The 15,220-nt window shown below is 43.8% G+C and overlaps 1 long non-coding RNA gene across 1 annotated transcript; it reads right to left on the reverse strand.

Moving 5' to 3' along the window:
• Positions 1 to 4,890: 4,890 nt before the first annotated feature.
• On the reverse strand, positions 4,891 to 10,562 carry LOC138817300 (uncharacterized). Its single transcript, XR_011368801.1, has 2 exons — positions 10,230 to 10,562; positions 4,891 to 5,260 (listed from the first exon to the last, which is right to left on the reverse strand). It is a non-coding gene; the product is annotated as an uncharacterized lncRNA (long non-coding RNA).
• Between the last annotated feature and the right edge of the window lie 4,658 nt (positions 10,563 to 15,220).

Raw genomic sequence — 15,220 nt, forward strand, 5'->3', positions numbered from 1 at the left:
GTGTGTCTGTCTGTCTGTCTGTCTGTCTGTCTGTGTGTGTGTGTGTCTCTGTGTGTGTGTGTGTGTGTGTGTGTGTGTGTGTGTGTGTGCCATTAGTAGGGCTTGAACTCAGGGTTTTGCACTCTCCCATAGATTTGTTTTCACTTGGTCTGGCACTCTGCCACTTGAGGCGCATCTCCACTTCTGACTTTTTACTGATGAACAGGAGATAAGAGTCTCACAGACTCTTCTGCCCCGGTTGGTTTTGAACTGTGGTTCTCAGATACCAGCTTACTGTGTAGCTATAATAACATGCATGTGGCACTATGCCTGGCTGATATTGAGCATTTAAAATGATACTATAGATATCAGCAATCTTAAAGGTCTTGTCCACAATAATACAAGTGGCAACATATCTCTTCCCATGTCATGGCACATTTGGACAGATTACCTGTGAGTACCACAAACAGCGAAATAATGAGAAGCAGACACAGCTTCATGCTCACAGACTTCCCAGGAGAAAGAGGCAGCCGAACTCGTGTATCCAGTGGTCTCTGTCAGTCTTTGATCATGACCCACGACTCTGAATTCTGTCCACATTTCAAGCTCTGGTTTGAAGCCACGTGCACAGACAGGAAGTCCAAGTCCACCCCCACCTACATCCCTAAATTTGGAGCTGACAGTCACAGAATGTTCCACCTCACAGGCCTAACTCCCCTTCCCTCAGCTGTGAACCCCAGGACAACAGGACCCTGACTTGTGCCCATGGCTGCCAGCCTGTCTGGGTCAAGCCTGGTTGGTCACAGGCTCTGGTGGGGATGGAACATTCTTGGTGCTTTCCTGTTGCTGTCTCCACTCACAAACCCAGACACGGTTTGCAAGATATGGGACATATATCTAACATGTCAACTTGATGGAAATTCTAGATCATTTCTTCTGGGAGAAAGATTGTTTTTAGCTTGGGCCGTAAGAACTGATGTTATTTGAGAGATTTCCATCAAACCTCACTTTTCTCGTGCAGCAGGATTCAACAACTAAATTCTTGGAAGGATGTTCAAACACTTAAGTGTTTGGTACTATTTACAGTTCATTTGTCTTTTATTCCCTCTGGTTTACTCCTTGTGTACACTGTTTCTGATTTGGATACCCTTTGTCTTGTATATAAGTTGATCTGACCTGGGGAAGTGAAGGGGAATCACAGAAACAGTGGGACAAAGGGTGAGTCTCTCTAGCACAGTATTTTGCCCACTATGAATAGACCCCTGTTTTCTTGTCTCATAACAGCTTACAACCTCAAACTCACTGTTGATTATATTACTTGATATCTGATTTCCATTCTATTTCTTTAAGTTCTTGAAACCCCTTTTAGGGTGAACAAATGCAGCAATGGTATTCACTTCATGCTATATTGAAAATGAGCTATACAACTTGTGGGTAGGATGGGAGAGAGGGCAAGGGAAGGTATGATATTGTCCAAATAGAAATGTACTCTTTGCCTGAGTTATGTAACTGTAACCTCTCTACACATCATCTTTATAACAACTAAAAAAAATTAAGTGGAGCTGTGGCGCTAAGTGTTAGAGTGCTAACCTTGAGCAAAAGAGCGCAGGGACAGTCCTCAGGCTCTGAGTTCAAGCCTCATGACCAATAAAAATAATAAGCAAAAAAAGTAACCTAATAGTAATTCTAATTAGAATTAATATGAATCTAATTCTTTACCAGTAACTCAGTGAGAGCCAAACTAACCTGCAAAAATATGTTAAAAAAAAAAAAAGAAAACCCTTTATCTGCCAATCATTTCTACCTATTTCACTCCTAATTGTTTTTCAAATCCAAGTTTATTCATCTCCACAACTGGGGAAATTTTTTTGAACCACATGAAGCAATTAACCCTGTCACTTTCTGGTGTCACTTCTACTACATGTATATTTGTGGCTACGTGATTATCTCATGTTAGTGCTAGTAAGTAAAGGGAGTTCTTGAGGGCTCAGAAGATTTTGATGTGATACTGAACACTTATCTACATTTACCATGGATTTACCTGGCAATGGTCTCTGTCTGCTTTTTGACGTATCTAGAATTCATGCTGTTTAATAGTAAAAGGCAGATAGTCCCAATTATGAGTTCATCACCGCCTCCTGAATCCACCATTGGCTTCCTAGGTACAGTCAGAAATGCACACAGCAGGATGGGTGTATGGGAAGTCACTCCGGAAGAGGGGGGCACTAGGGAGACCTATGGGCAATAGAGTCAGACATAGCTGACTGTATTTGTGATTCTAGAAGACAAATAGATTTCTCATCTCTGAGTGTTCAGTGCTGAATGGGAAGAATAAAGACCATACCTACTTCCAAAGAAGGTCCTAACACTAGCATAGGATGCTCATCTTATTATTGGGATTTAGCTACACAGGCTGCTGATTCCCACAAGAAGATGAATAAGACACACATCCTTAGGGCCCTGCCCATTGTACCATGACTGTTCTCTGTATGGGTACAAGTGGTTCTCAGCCAGTTTCACCTGGAGGAAACTCATTTCCCTGAGGCCTGAGGGGAAGCATGTGATGGAGGGGAGGGGTCTGGCACTCCCTGAACAGCCAGATGGGGCTTCAGAGGCTCCTAGTGGTCCTTGTGTGCTCTCTCCTCAGGAAGTGCTTTGATCACTATCTTGGGAAGACTTAGAGCTAGGAGCACTCTGATTATGAGGCATAAGCTCAGCGCTGAGCTATGGTTGTGTCCTCCTGCCTTCCAGCTCCCCCTTCCCTTCTTACCACTCTTGAACTTCAGGGGGAAACTCTTTTCCTGCTTCAGGGTGGACTAATGGAGTTTGAGTGTCAAGAAGCAAAGGATCATTCACTGTGTGAGAACCCACAATGAGCCAAGCACCATTTAATTAAAAAGATAACGATGCCATGGGTAATGGTAATCATCAAAGTGGAGTAGCCTGGAGCCACACACATCTTGTGTTTCATCTCAGTGTGCTTCTTTAGCACTTTGTCATTATTTGGTTTTTATTATTATTCTTTCTTCATTGATTAGACAGACAGATATAGTCAGAATCCTCTGAAACATAAAATTCCTAAGGAACTCAGTCTTCAGTACTTATGAAATGTTAAACCACATAAGCTTAAAAAGGCAAGTGAGCCGCAGGCAATTCCCATTTAAACTAGCAATTTTTTTTGGTCAGTCATGGGGCTTGAACTCAGGTCCTGGGCACTGTTCCTGAGCTATTTTGCTTAAGGCTAGTACTCTATCACTTTGAGTCACAGCTCCACTTCCTGTTTTCTGGTGGTAAAGTCTCATAGACTTTCCTCCTTGGGTTAGCTTTGCATCACAATCATCAGATCTCAGCCTCCTGAGTATCTAGGATTACAGTTGTGATCCACCAGCACTCAGCTTGAAATCAATATTTTGAAGTGCAATAGGAATATAGTGAGCTTTAGAGAAGAGGAGAGTTTTGCACAGAAAACAACTCTATTTGGAAGCCAATTTTGCCTGTAACCAAGGTCAAATTTCTGCCTAATCTCAGGCCAATCCTGAAAATGGGCTTCAAGCTTGATTCTGCCTTTCTAGCTTTCCAATTCCTATAACCCCAAGAATGGGTATTACAAGTCATATATTTGCATGTTCATGGGCATTCAGGAGCTACTGTCTATGGATATGTTGCCTCTAATCAATTTCAAGCCATGGAGATTTTGGTGGTCTTTAGTACTTAACCTCAACTGCATATTCAAAAGTTTAATTTCTCTCCTGGGCTGAGAATAGTACTTGGGCACTTTTTGAAAACATCTGCTCTTAGCTGGTCCAACACCATACACATTCTACCTCCTGGGTTGTCAGTGGAGTCTGAACTCATACCTCCCACAAGCGGGTGGCAGACATGCCAAGGTGACCCTGTCCCCTCTGTTGGCAGTGGAGACTAGAAGAAAGGATATCCCCCAACACCCACCCGGCTGTATCAAGAATGTAGAGCATCTCTCCCTCCCTCCCTATCTAGACACAGGAAAGACCTAGCTGAGAGTCAGGTGTCCTGCTGGGTTAGTCCCTTATGTTGTCTACCTGATAGGAACAGCGGAATTAAGTCTGGCTCATAGTTTCAGTGGTTTCAGTCTCTCATGGCAAAGACTTGTCCACATCTCCTAATAATGCTGTTATGACATTGTCAAGAAATGACTCTCTTTACTGGGTTAGCTCCATTCTGATCTAAATGTCTGGAAGGCTGGGAAGGTGGCTCAGAGGTAGAGTGCTTGCCTTTCATGCATGAGGCCCTGGGTTCGATTCCTCAGCACCACATAAACAGAAAAAGCCAGAAGTGGTGGTGTGGCTCAAGTGGTAGAGTGCCAGCCTTGAGCTGAAGAGCTGGGGGACAGTGCCCAGGCCCTGAGTTCAAGCCCCAGGCCTGGCAAAAAAAAATCTCTCTGGAAACCACTTCACAAAAAAATTCAGAGGCATATTTTACTAATGTTCGTATTTCTTAAGATTCTTGAATTGACAATCAAGATTAATGATCTCAGGTCCAGTCCTTGTCAAAGCTGAGACCTAAGTGTACCTCTTTAAACCTTAACATTCCACCCCTGACCTCCCAAAGGCTCATGTTCATCTCAGGGCCAAATATATTCAGTCCATTTGCATGACCGTTAACATTGGTGGGACTATGTTCCAAATGCAATGTGGAGATGTACGGAGAGAGAAATTATCAGCCACGTGTCTTCATAGATATAAAAAATTTCATTTCTACAGAAAGAAAAAACTATTTAAAGTTCTTTTGGAAATTATCATCTTTCTTAGGAAGTCAGATCTAAGCAGGAGCAAACTTAGGATGTAAGTTCCTCCTCTCACAGCAGGTTTGGTGACCCTCAGTTTTATAACTGTGGGACACATTGCCAAATGAATGAGTACATCACTGCATAGATATAGATGAATGCACTGGAGTTTATTACATGGGGTTAGTGAAGTGCACAGAAGGAAGTAGATGAATCAATCTCTCAGTGCAGCCTGTCAGGTTCCATAGCACTTCAGTGGAGCTCAGGGAAACTAGGACTTGTCTGAAGTCGTATTTGGGGCAGATGTGGTGGGCATTGGTTAAGCAACATCATTTTGGTCCAATGACAACAAAACTGGTTTAACTGGAGGAGTGGATTCCCTTAGCTTTTTCTTTTCCTCTTCATTAACGCAGCACAATTTCTCTTGTGGACAATCCACTTCAGAGTTTTCCCCTGGTTTGCATCGCTTCCTGCAGTAGCCAGTGATATGATCAAAGCATTTTTTGGGTTGTGCCCCATCTGTATACAGGAAACAATGTGGAACTAAGGTTAGTTTCTGAAGAGGAGTGGAAGAGGTGTGTAGTTTCCCACTAGCTGTGGCTTCTTGTGATTCCAAAGTGAAGGTTACACAGAACATTACACAGACAGTGCAAAGTCCTAGAGAATCATCCCAAATTATGGATGTCAAAGTCCCTAGGCTCCTGTCTAATGCCCACCTGGCTCTGAGAACATTTAACTATATGTGACAATAGAGAAAAGCAGCCTGGGTTCATGGATCTGGACTGTGGCAATGTCCTGACTCTAGAGGTGAGTCTACTCCATTCTTCACAGTAAGCTTTTCTCAGTCCTCTCCTGAGGGCATCCATTTGTTACCATTGGCACACTTCAGAGCTGCATCGGCTTGTTAAAAGAACATCACAGGAGCTGGACACCAGTGGCTCACACTTGTAATCCTAGCTACTCAGGAGGCTGAGATCTAAGGACTGCTGTTCAAAGCCAGCCAAGGCAGTAAAGTCCCGATGAGACTCTTATCTCCAATTAACCACCAGAAAACTGGAAGTGGCACTGTGGCTCAAAGTGGTAGAGTGCTAGCCTTGAGTACAAAGAGCTCAGGGGCCAGTGCCCAGCCTCTGAGTTCAAGTTCTATGGCAAAAAAAGAACATCACAGGCAAGCATGCGGAACACAGTTGTAATCCCATCTACTGTGAAAGTGGAGGAAGGAGGATCTTAAGCTTGAGGCCGACCAGGCAAAGGCAGAGAGATCTCATCTCAAAATTAAAGAAGAAATAAGGAAAGAAAGAAGAAAGAGAAAAACATAAGTCTAAAGAATAACTCAAGTAAGAGATCGATTACTTAGCAAGGGCGAGCCTTGGGTCCAAGCTTGAGTACCACAAAAGCAACAATAATAACCAAACAAGACTCTTACAAACAGAGCCGGGCACCAATGGCTCACACTTGGAATTCTAGCTACTCAGGAGGCTGAGATCTGAGGATCATGATTCACAGCCAGACCTGGCAGAAAAGTCCCCATGAGACTCTTCTCTACAATTAACCACTCAAAATCCCAAGTGCCCCGGTAACTCAAGTGGTAGAGTGCTAGCCTTGATAAAGCTGCTCAAGGGCAGTGCCCTGAGTTCAAGCCTCACGACGGCCAAAATAAATAAAAGAATATCACAAACAGGACTTTTCTGTGTGTACCTGTTCTACGGCTTGAACTCAGAGCCTGGCCCCTGTCCCTTAGTTTTTTCACTCAAGCCTGGTGTTGTACCACGTGAGACCCAGCTCCCCTTCTGGCTGTGGTGGGTAGTTGGAGATAAGAGTCTCACAGACTTCTGATCCAGGATGTTTTTAACCATAATCCAGAGATTTCAGCTCCCTGAATAGGTAGGATTACAGGCGTGGGCCACCAGCACCTGGCTATAAACAGAACTTCTTGTGCTGTAGCACACTCATTGTAAGATTTCTCCTGAAAGTGACTCCTGTCTCTCACTCTTGATATTTTAATTTAAATTTAATTTTCTTTCTTTCTTTCTTTCTTTCTTTCTTTCTTGTTTAATGTGATTTTGGTGTTGGAACTCAGGGTCTGTGCTAGGCTGGTGCTTTACCACATAAGCCACACCTTCAGCCATGCTTTGTGCTGGTGAGAATGGAAAGAAGATCTAGCTAACTTTTTCTTCCTGGGCAACTTGAAGCTAGGATCCTTCCACTCTCAGTCTCCCAAGTAGCTATGGTAATAGACATGACCCACCAGCACAATGCTTCTCATTCTTCTTGGTCTAAAGAAAATGAGTTCCCTAGAGATCAGGTTCAATTGCATGAACACATGGCCCCATTAAGATATAAACTGTATCTGGGTGCTTGTAGCTCATGTCTGTAATCCTATCTGCTCAGAAGACTGAGATCTGAGGATAATTTGAAGCCAGCCTGGGCAGGGAAGCCCATGAGAGTGTTATTTACAATTAAGCACCAAATAGCTGAAGTGGAGCTAAGGCTCAAGTGCAAGAGTGTTGTACTTGAACAAAAAGCTTATGAAACAGCACCAGGCCCTGAGTTCAAGGTCCACGGCACTCTCCCTCTCTGTCTCACTCACACACACACACACACACACACACACACACACACACACACACACACACACACACACACATGGATTGCAGCTGTCACCTATTCAGAATAAACTACTATACTTCTAAAGCTCTACTTTCTAAACTCGATTTTGTCCATCCACACAAAATATGGGATAAAAGAGGGGAATGCAGAGATGTACTCTCTCTGTTCTAATGTGTTTTTTTCTTTTGTTTTTTTTTTTTTGGTCAGCCGTGGGGCTTGAACTCAGGGTCTAGGCGGTGTTCCTCAGCTCTTCAGCTCAAGGCAAGTGCTCTACCACTTGAGCCACAGAGCCACTTCCACTTTTCTGGTGGTTAATTGGAGATAAGCATCTCATAGCCTTTCCTGCCTGGGCTTGCTTTGAATAGAGATCCTCAGCTCTCAGCCTCCTGAGTAGCTAGGAGTACAATCGTGAGCCACTGGCACTTTGCTTATTCTAATCTTTATAATCAAGAAATATGTTCAAGGATTAGAGAGATATAATTTGAGGACCACAAAAAGAAAAACCTATGCATTCTTCTTAGCAAGAAAGGAACTGGAATAGACGGCGACTTATCATGAAGTCTGAGTCTCTCACACTTTTAAGCTCCTGTAGGATCATTACACTCCACAGACGAGAAAGTTGAGATTCAAAGGGAATAATTCAGTAAATCTCCATAACTAGACAACTAGGAAGCCAAAGATAAAGTCACACTGATGACAGCCACCGTGTGCTGTTCTCAGTCCTATGATAGCACAGGCTGGAAATGAATCTGAGCCTAGGGGAAAACTGGATGATGGGTCACTGTGACCTTTGACACCAAGTCCTGAGAGTAGCCGTCCCTTCTCCAGCCTCCTGCTTCTTTACAGCTAAGGCACCCAGGAGAATGGGCCTCTTTGCTGACAGTGTATGTATCAGCAGTCTTAAAGATCCTGTCTCCATATACAGTGGAAAAAACATAGCCTCTTCAACTCTTGGTGCTAGGAAAACTGGGCAGCCACATGCAGAAAACTAAAATGGATCCAAGTCTGTCACCAATGAAATAAGATCCACTCAAAATGGATTAAAGACCTCAACATCAAACCTGGAACTCTGAAAGTACTGCAGGATAGAGTAGGAGAGACTCTAGAACTTATAGGCACAGTAGGAACTTTCTGAACAGAGTCCCAGGGTCACAACAAATTGGAGAGAGACTCAACAAATGGGATTACCTTAAAATAATAAGTTTCTGTACAGCTAAAGACATAGGTAGCCAACTAGAAAGACAGGCAACCAATAGGGAAAAGATAATTACCAGCAATATATCAGACAGAGGCCTAATATCCATTATATACAGGGAACTTAAGACACTAATTCTTCCCAAATTTAACAAACCAATCATTAAAAGGCCAAGGGAGCGGGCTGGGATGTAGCTCAGTGGCAAAGCGCTTGCCTAGCAAGTGCAACGTCCTGGGTTCGATCCCCAGTACCAAAAAAGAAAAGACAAAAAAAATACAGTTAAAAGGCCAAGGGAGCTAGAGAGAGACTTCTCAGAAGAAGAGATAAAAATAGCAAAGAAGGGGCTGGAAAGGTGACTCAGTGGTAGAACGCTTGCCTTGCATGCATGAGGCCCTGGGTTCGATTCCTCAGCACCACATAAACAAAAAAGAAAAAAAGCCAGAAGTGGCGCTGTGGCTCAAGTGGTAGAGTGCTAGCCTTGAGCTGAAGAGCTGAGGGACAGCGCCCCAAGACCAGACCTCCCCCCCCACCAAAAAATAAAATAGCAAAGAAACGCTTGAGGAAATGTTCATCCTTGTCAGTAAAGGAAATGCAAATAAAAACAACCCTGAGATACCACCTTACCCTAGTCAGAATGGCCCATATCCTAAAATCAGACAATGACAAATGTAGAGGGTATGTTGAAAAAGAGGCACCCTACTGCACTGCAGGGGGGAATGTAAACTAATATATCCAGTCTGGAAAGCAGTCTGGAGGTTCCTCAGAAAACTAAACATAGGGAAGGTGGCTCAGTGGTAGAGCGCTTGCCTTGCATGCCTGAGGCCCTGAGTTCGATTCTTCAGCACCACATAAAGCAGAAAAAGCCGGAAGTGGCACTGTGGCTCAAATGGTAGAGTGCTAGCCTTGAGCTAAAGAGCTGAGGGACAGTGCCCAGGCCCAGAGTTCAGGCCAAATGTCTGAAAAAAAAAAAAGAAAGAAAAAAAAGAAAAGAAAACTCAATATAGACATTCCCTATGACCCAGCCATTCCACTCCTAGGCATCTACCCTGAGCAACAGGAACCAGGATACAAGCACACATGCACCTCCATGTTCATTGCTGCACTGCTCACAAAAGCCAAAAATACAGAAACAACCCAGATGCCCCACTACAGATGAATGGATCCAAAAAGTATGGTTCCTGTGTACAATGGGCTATTACACAACCATTAGACAGAATGAAATAATGGCATTGGCAGGGAAATGGGTGGAACTAGAACAAATCATGTTGAGTGAAGTAAGCCAAGATCAGAGAGACATATGAGTGAAAAAATACAGACAGGGGCCCAACAGCTGCACTGACATTGATGAAAATGAGCTAAGCAACTCAAGGGCAGTGAGGGGAGGGAGAAGATGAGCGAGAAAGAAGGAACAACTTACACCAACCAAAAGGAAAGCAATGTACATATCACCCAACGCAGAAGAAATAGTTGTACTATCAAAGTTTGTAGAGTTCATAGCATTTATAGACCATGATAATGACAATTCGCCTTGTGAAGGTTAAATGTGTTTGGGACTTTAGCTAAGTATCACTATCCCACAATACTGTGAAATTTATGTAATCACTTAATCTCAATAAAGAAATAAAAAACAATACAAATAGCAACATATCTCCTTCCATGTCATGGCACATTTGGACAGATTACCTGTGAGTACCACAAACAGCGAAATAATGAGAAGCAGACACAGCTTCATGCTCACAGACTTCCCAGGAGAAAGAGGCAGCCAAACTCGTGTATCAGTGGTCTCTGTCAGTCTTTGATCATGACCCACGACTCTGAATTCTGTCCACATTTCAAGCTCTGGTTTGAAGCCACGTGCACAGACAGGAAGTCCAAGTCCACCCCCACCTACATCCCTAAATTTGGAGCTGACAGTCACAGAATGTTCCACCTCACAGGCCTAACTCCCCTTCCCTCAGCTGTGAACCCCAGGACAACAGGACCCTGACTTGTGCCCATGGCTGCCAGCCTGTCTGGGTCAAGCTTGGTTGGTCACAGGCTCTGGTGGGGATGGAACATTCCTGGTGTTTTCCTGTTGCTGTCTCCACTCACAAACCCAAACACAGTTTGCAAGATATGGGACATATATCTAACATGTCAACTTGATGGAAATTCTAGATCATTTCTTCAGGGAGAAAGATTGTTTTTAGCTTGGGCCGTAAGAACTGATGTTATTTGAGAGATTTCCATCAAGCCTCACTTTTCTGGTGCAGCAGGATTCAACAACTAAATTCTTGGAAGGATGAAGTCTCTCTAGCACAGTATTCAGCTCACCATGAATAGGCCCTGCTCTTCTGTCCTACAACACCTTATAACCTCAAACTCACTGTGAATGATGTTACTTGACTTCTGATTTCTATCCTATTTCTTTTTGTTTTTGAAAACCCGTTTTAGAGTGAACAAATGCACTGGTATTCACCGAAGACCATGTTGAAAAAGAGAACTATGCAACCTGTGGGTAGATGGTAGAGAGAACAAGGGAAGATATGATACTGACCAAATAGAAAAGTACTCTTGGCCTGAGTTATGTAACTGTAACTCCTCTGCACATCATCTTTATAATAACAATTAAAAAATTAAGTGGAGCTGTGGCTCCAAGTATTAGAGTGCTAACCTTCAGCAAAACCATGTAGGTACAGTGTCCCAGCCATGAGTTCAAGCCCCATGACCAACAAAAATGAATCAATAAACAAAAGTAATCTAAGCCAGGTGCCAGTGGCTCACGCCTGTAATCCTAGCTATTCAAGAGGCTAAGATCTGAGGATCGTGGTTCAAAGCCTGGGCAGGAAAATCTGTGAGACTCTTCTTTTTTTGATTGTCGGTTGTGGGGCCTGAACGCTGGGCCTGGACACTATCCCTCAGCTCCTCAGCTCAAGGCTAGCACTCTACCACTTGAGCCACAGTGCCACTTCTGGCCTTTTCTACTTCTGTGATGCTGAGGAATTGAACCCAGGGCCTCATGCATGCAAGGCAAGCCCTCTACCACTGAGCCACCTTCCCAGCCCTCTGTACAACTCTTATCTCCTATTAACCACTGGATAGTTGGAAGTGGTAGAGCGCTAGCCTTGAGTTGAAGAGCTGAGTGACAGCTTCCAACCTAGAGTTCAAGCCACATGTCTGACAAAAAAAGTAATCTAATAGTAATCATAAATCTAATAGGTTTCATAGCCAGTACCTCAGTGAGAGCCAACTATTCTGCAAAACCTTAAAAAAAAACCTTTTATATGCTTTTTCTCATCACTATTTCACTCCTAATTCTTTTTCAAATCCAAGTTCATTCATCTCCAGAGCGGGGAAAATTTTTTTGAACCACTTGAAGGGAGTGAACCTACTATGTTCTGGTGCCAACTATATTTGATGTATGCATGTTAGATGGCAATTGTACCATACTATGTTCTAGTAAGTAAAGGGAGTTCCTAAGGGCTCAGAAGATTTTGGTCTATTACTGAACACGTGTCTGCATTTACTGTGGATTTACTTGGCAGTGCTCTTCGACATATCTAGGATTCAGGCTGTTTAATAGTAAAAGGAGAGATTGTCCCAACTATGAGTTCATCACCGCCTCCTGAATCCACCATTGGCTTCCTAGGTACAAGTCAGAAATGCACACAGCAGGATGGGTGTATGGGAAGTCACTCCGGAAGAGGGGGGCACTAGGGAGACCTATGGGCAATAGAGTCAGACATAGCTGACTGTATTTGTGATTCTAGAATGTGTTCCATCTTGGACTGCAGGCAAGTAGATTTCCCATCTCTGAGTTTTCAGTGCTGAATGGGAAGAATAAAGACCATACCTACTTCCAAAGAAGGTCCTAACACTAGCATAGGATGCTCATCTTATTATTGGGATTTAGCTACACAGGCTGCTGATTCCCACAAGAAGATGAATAAGACACACATCCTTAGGGCCCTGCCCATTGTACCATGACTGTTCTCTGTATGGGTACAAGTGGTTCTCAGCCAGTTTCACCTGGAGGAAACTCATTTCCCTGAGGCCTGAGGGGAAGCATGTGATGGAGGGGAGGGGTCTGGCACTCCCTGAACAGCCAGATGGGGCTTCAGAGGCTCCTAGTGGTCCTTGTGTGCTCTCTCCTCAGGAAGTGCTTTGATCACTATCTTGGGAAGACTTAGAGCTAGGAGCACTCTGATTATGGGGCATAAGCTCAGCGCTGAGCTATGGTTGTGTCCTCCTGCCTTCCAGCTCCCCCTTCCCTTCTTACCACTCTTGAACTTCAGGGGGAAACTCTTTTCCTGCTTCAGGGTGGACTAATGGAGTTTGAGTGTCAAGAAGCAAAGGATCATTCACTGTGTGAGAACCCACAATGAGCCAAGCACCATTTAATTAAAAGGATAACGATGCCATGGGTAATGGTAATCATCAAAGTGGAGTAGCCTGGAGCCACACACATCTTGTGTTTTATCTCAGTGTGCTTCTTTATCACTTTGTCATTATTTAGTCTTTATTATTATTCTTTCTTCATTGATTAGACAGACAGCTATAGTCATGCACATCCTCTCAAGCATGAAATAGTTACGGAACTCAGCCTCAGTACTTGTGAAGTTCTAAGCAACATAAGCACCAAAGCAAGTGAGACACAGGTAATTCCAATTTAAGACAGCAATTTTTTTGTGGGAGGGGATGGGTGGTCAGTCATGGGGCTTGAACTCAGGTCCTGGGCCCTGTTCCTGAGCTCTTTTGCTGAAGGCTAGTGTTCTCCCATTTTTAATCAGAGCTCCCCTTCCTGTTTTCTGGTGGTTTATTGGAGATAAGAGTCTCACAGATTTTTCTGCTTGGGCTAGCTTTGAATGCGATCCTCAGTTCTCAGCCTCTTGAGGATCTAGGATAACAGTGGTGAGCCACCAGCGCCTGGCATAATGTATCAGTATTTTTGAAGAAAAATAGGAATATGGTGAGTTTCAGTGAGGAGGAGAGTTTTGCACAGAAAACAACTCTATTTAGAAGCCAATTTTGCCTGTAACCAAGGTCAAATTTCTGCCTAATCTCAGGCCAGTCCTGAAAATGGGCTTCAAGCTTGATACTGCCTTTCTAGCTTTCCAATTCCTATAACCCCAAGAATGGGTATTACAAGTCATATATTTGCATGTTCATGGGCATTCAGGAGCTACTGTCTGTGGATATATTGCCTCTAATCAATTTCAAGCCATGGAGATTTTGGTGGTCTTTAGTACTTAACCTCAACTGCATATTCAAAAGTTTAATTTCTCTCCTGGGCTGAGAATAGTACTTGGGCACTTTTTGAAAACATCTGCTCTTAGCTGGCCCAACACCATACACATTCTGCCTCCTGGGTTGTCAGTGGAGTCTGAACTACCTCTCACAAGCGGGTGGCAGACATGCCAAGGTGACCCTGTCTCCTCTCTTGGCAGTGGAGACCTAGAAGAAAGGATATCCCCCAGCACCCACCCGGCTGTATCAAGAATGTCAAGCATCCCTCCCTCTCAGACACAGGAGAGACCTAGCCAAGAGTAGGTATCCTGCTGGGTTAGTTCCTTAGAGTGTCTACCTGATAGGAACAGCAGAATTAAGTCTGGCTCATAGTTCCAGGGGTTTCAGTCTCTCATGGCAAGAACTTGTCCTCATCTCCTGATAATGTTGTCATCTTATGACAATGTCAAGGAATGACTGTCTTTACTGGGTCAGCTTCATCCTGATATAAATCTCTCTACAAAGAACTCCATAGGGGGCTGGGAAGTTGGCTCAGTGGTAGAGCACTTGCCTTGCATGCCTGAGGCCCTGGGTTCGATTCCTCAGCACCACATAAGCAAAAAGAAAAAAGCCAGAAGTGGCGCTGTGGCTCAAGTGGTAGAGCGCTAGCTTTGAGCTGAAGAGCTGAGGGACAGCGCTCAGGCCCAGAGTTCAGGCCCCACGACAGGCCCCCCCCAAAAAAAAGAACTCCATAGAAAAATTCAGAGGCATATTTTACTAATGTTTGCATTACTTAAGCATATTGAATTGATAATTAAGATTAATGATCGCACGACCGGACCCAAAAAAAAATATTACTTAAATTTTTTGTGGAAATTCTCATCTTTCTTAGGAAGTAGAGCATCTAAGGCCCGCCTCTCACAGCACCTGCATTTACCCTCAATGGCCCCAGTTTTACAAGAGCAAGTATCCATTTTTGTGGGACACGTCCCCAAATGAGTGAATACATCATTACATAAACATAGACGAATGCCCTGGACTTTATTACATGAGGTGAGTGAAGTGCACAGAAGGAGGTGGATGAATCTCCCAGTGCAGCATGTCAGGTGGCACAGCACTTCAGTGCAGTTCAAGCAACTGAGGGCTTGTCTGTTGTCTTATTTGGGGCAGATGTAATAGGTTCCATTTCAGCGAAATCATCTTGGTACATTGCCAGAAGAGTTGGTTCAACTTTCTGAAGTTTGTTCTTTTCCACTTTCTTAACACAACACACTTTCTCGTATGCACATTCTATTTCAGAGACTTCCCATGGTTTGCATTGCTTCCTGCAGTAGCCAACGATATTATCAAGGCATTTTTTGAGTTGTGCCCCATCTGTATGTAAGAAACAATATGGAACCAAAGTTAGTTTCTAAAAGAGAGTGGAAGAGGTGTGTAGTTATGGCTTCTTGAGGTCCCAAAGTGAATGT

Source organism: Dipodomys merriami, unplaced genomic scaffold, assembly GCF_024711535.1.
Source record: "Dipodomys merriami isolate MVZ:Mamm:240054 unplaced genomic scaffold, mDipMer1.0.p SCAF_7, whole genome shotgun sequence".
Classification (NCBI taxonomy): Eukaryota; Metazoa; Chordata; class Mammalia; order Rodentia; family Heteromyidae; genus Dipodomys; species Dipodomys merriami.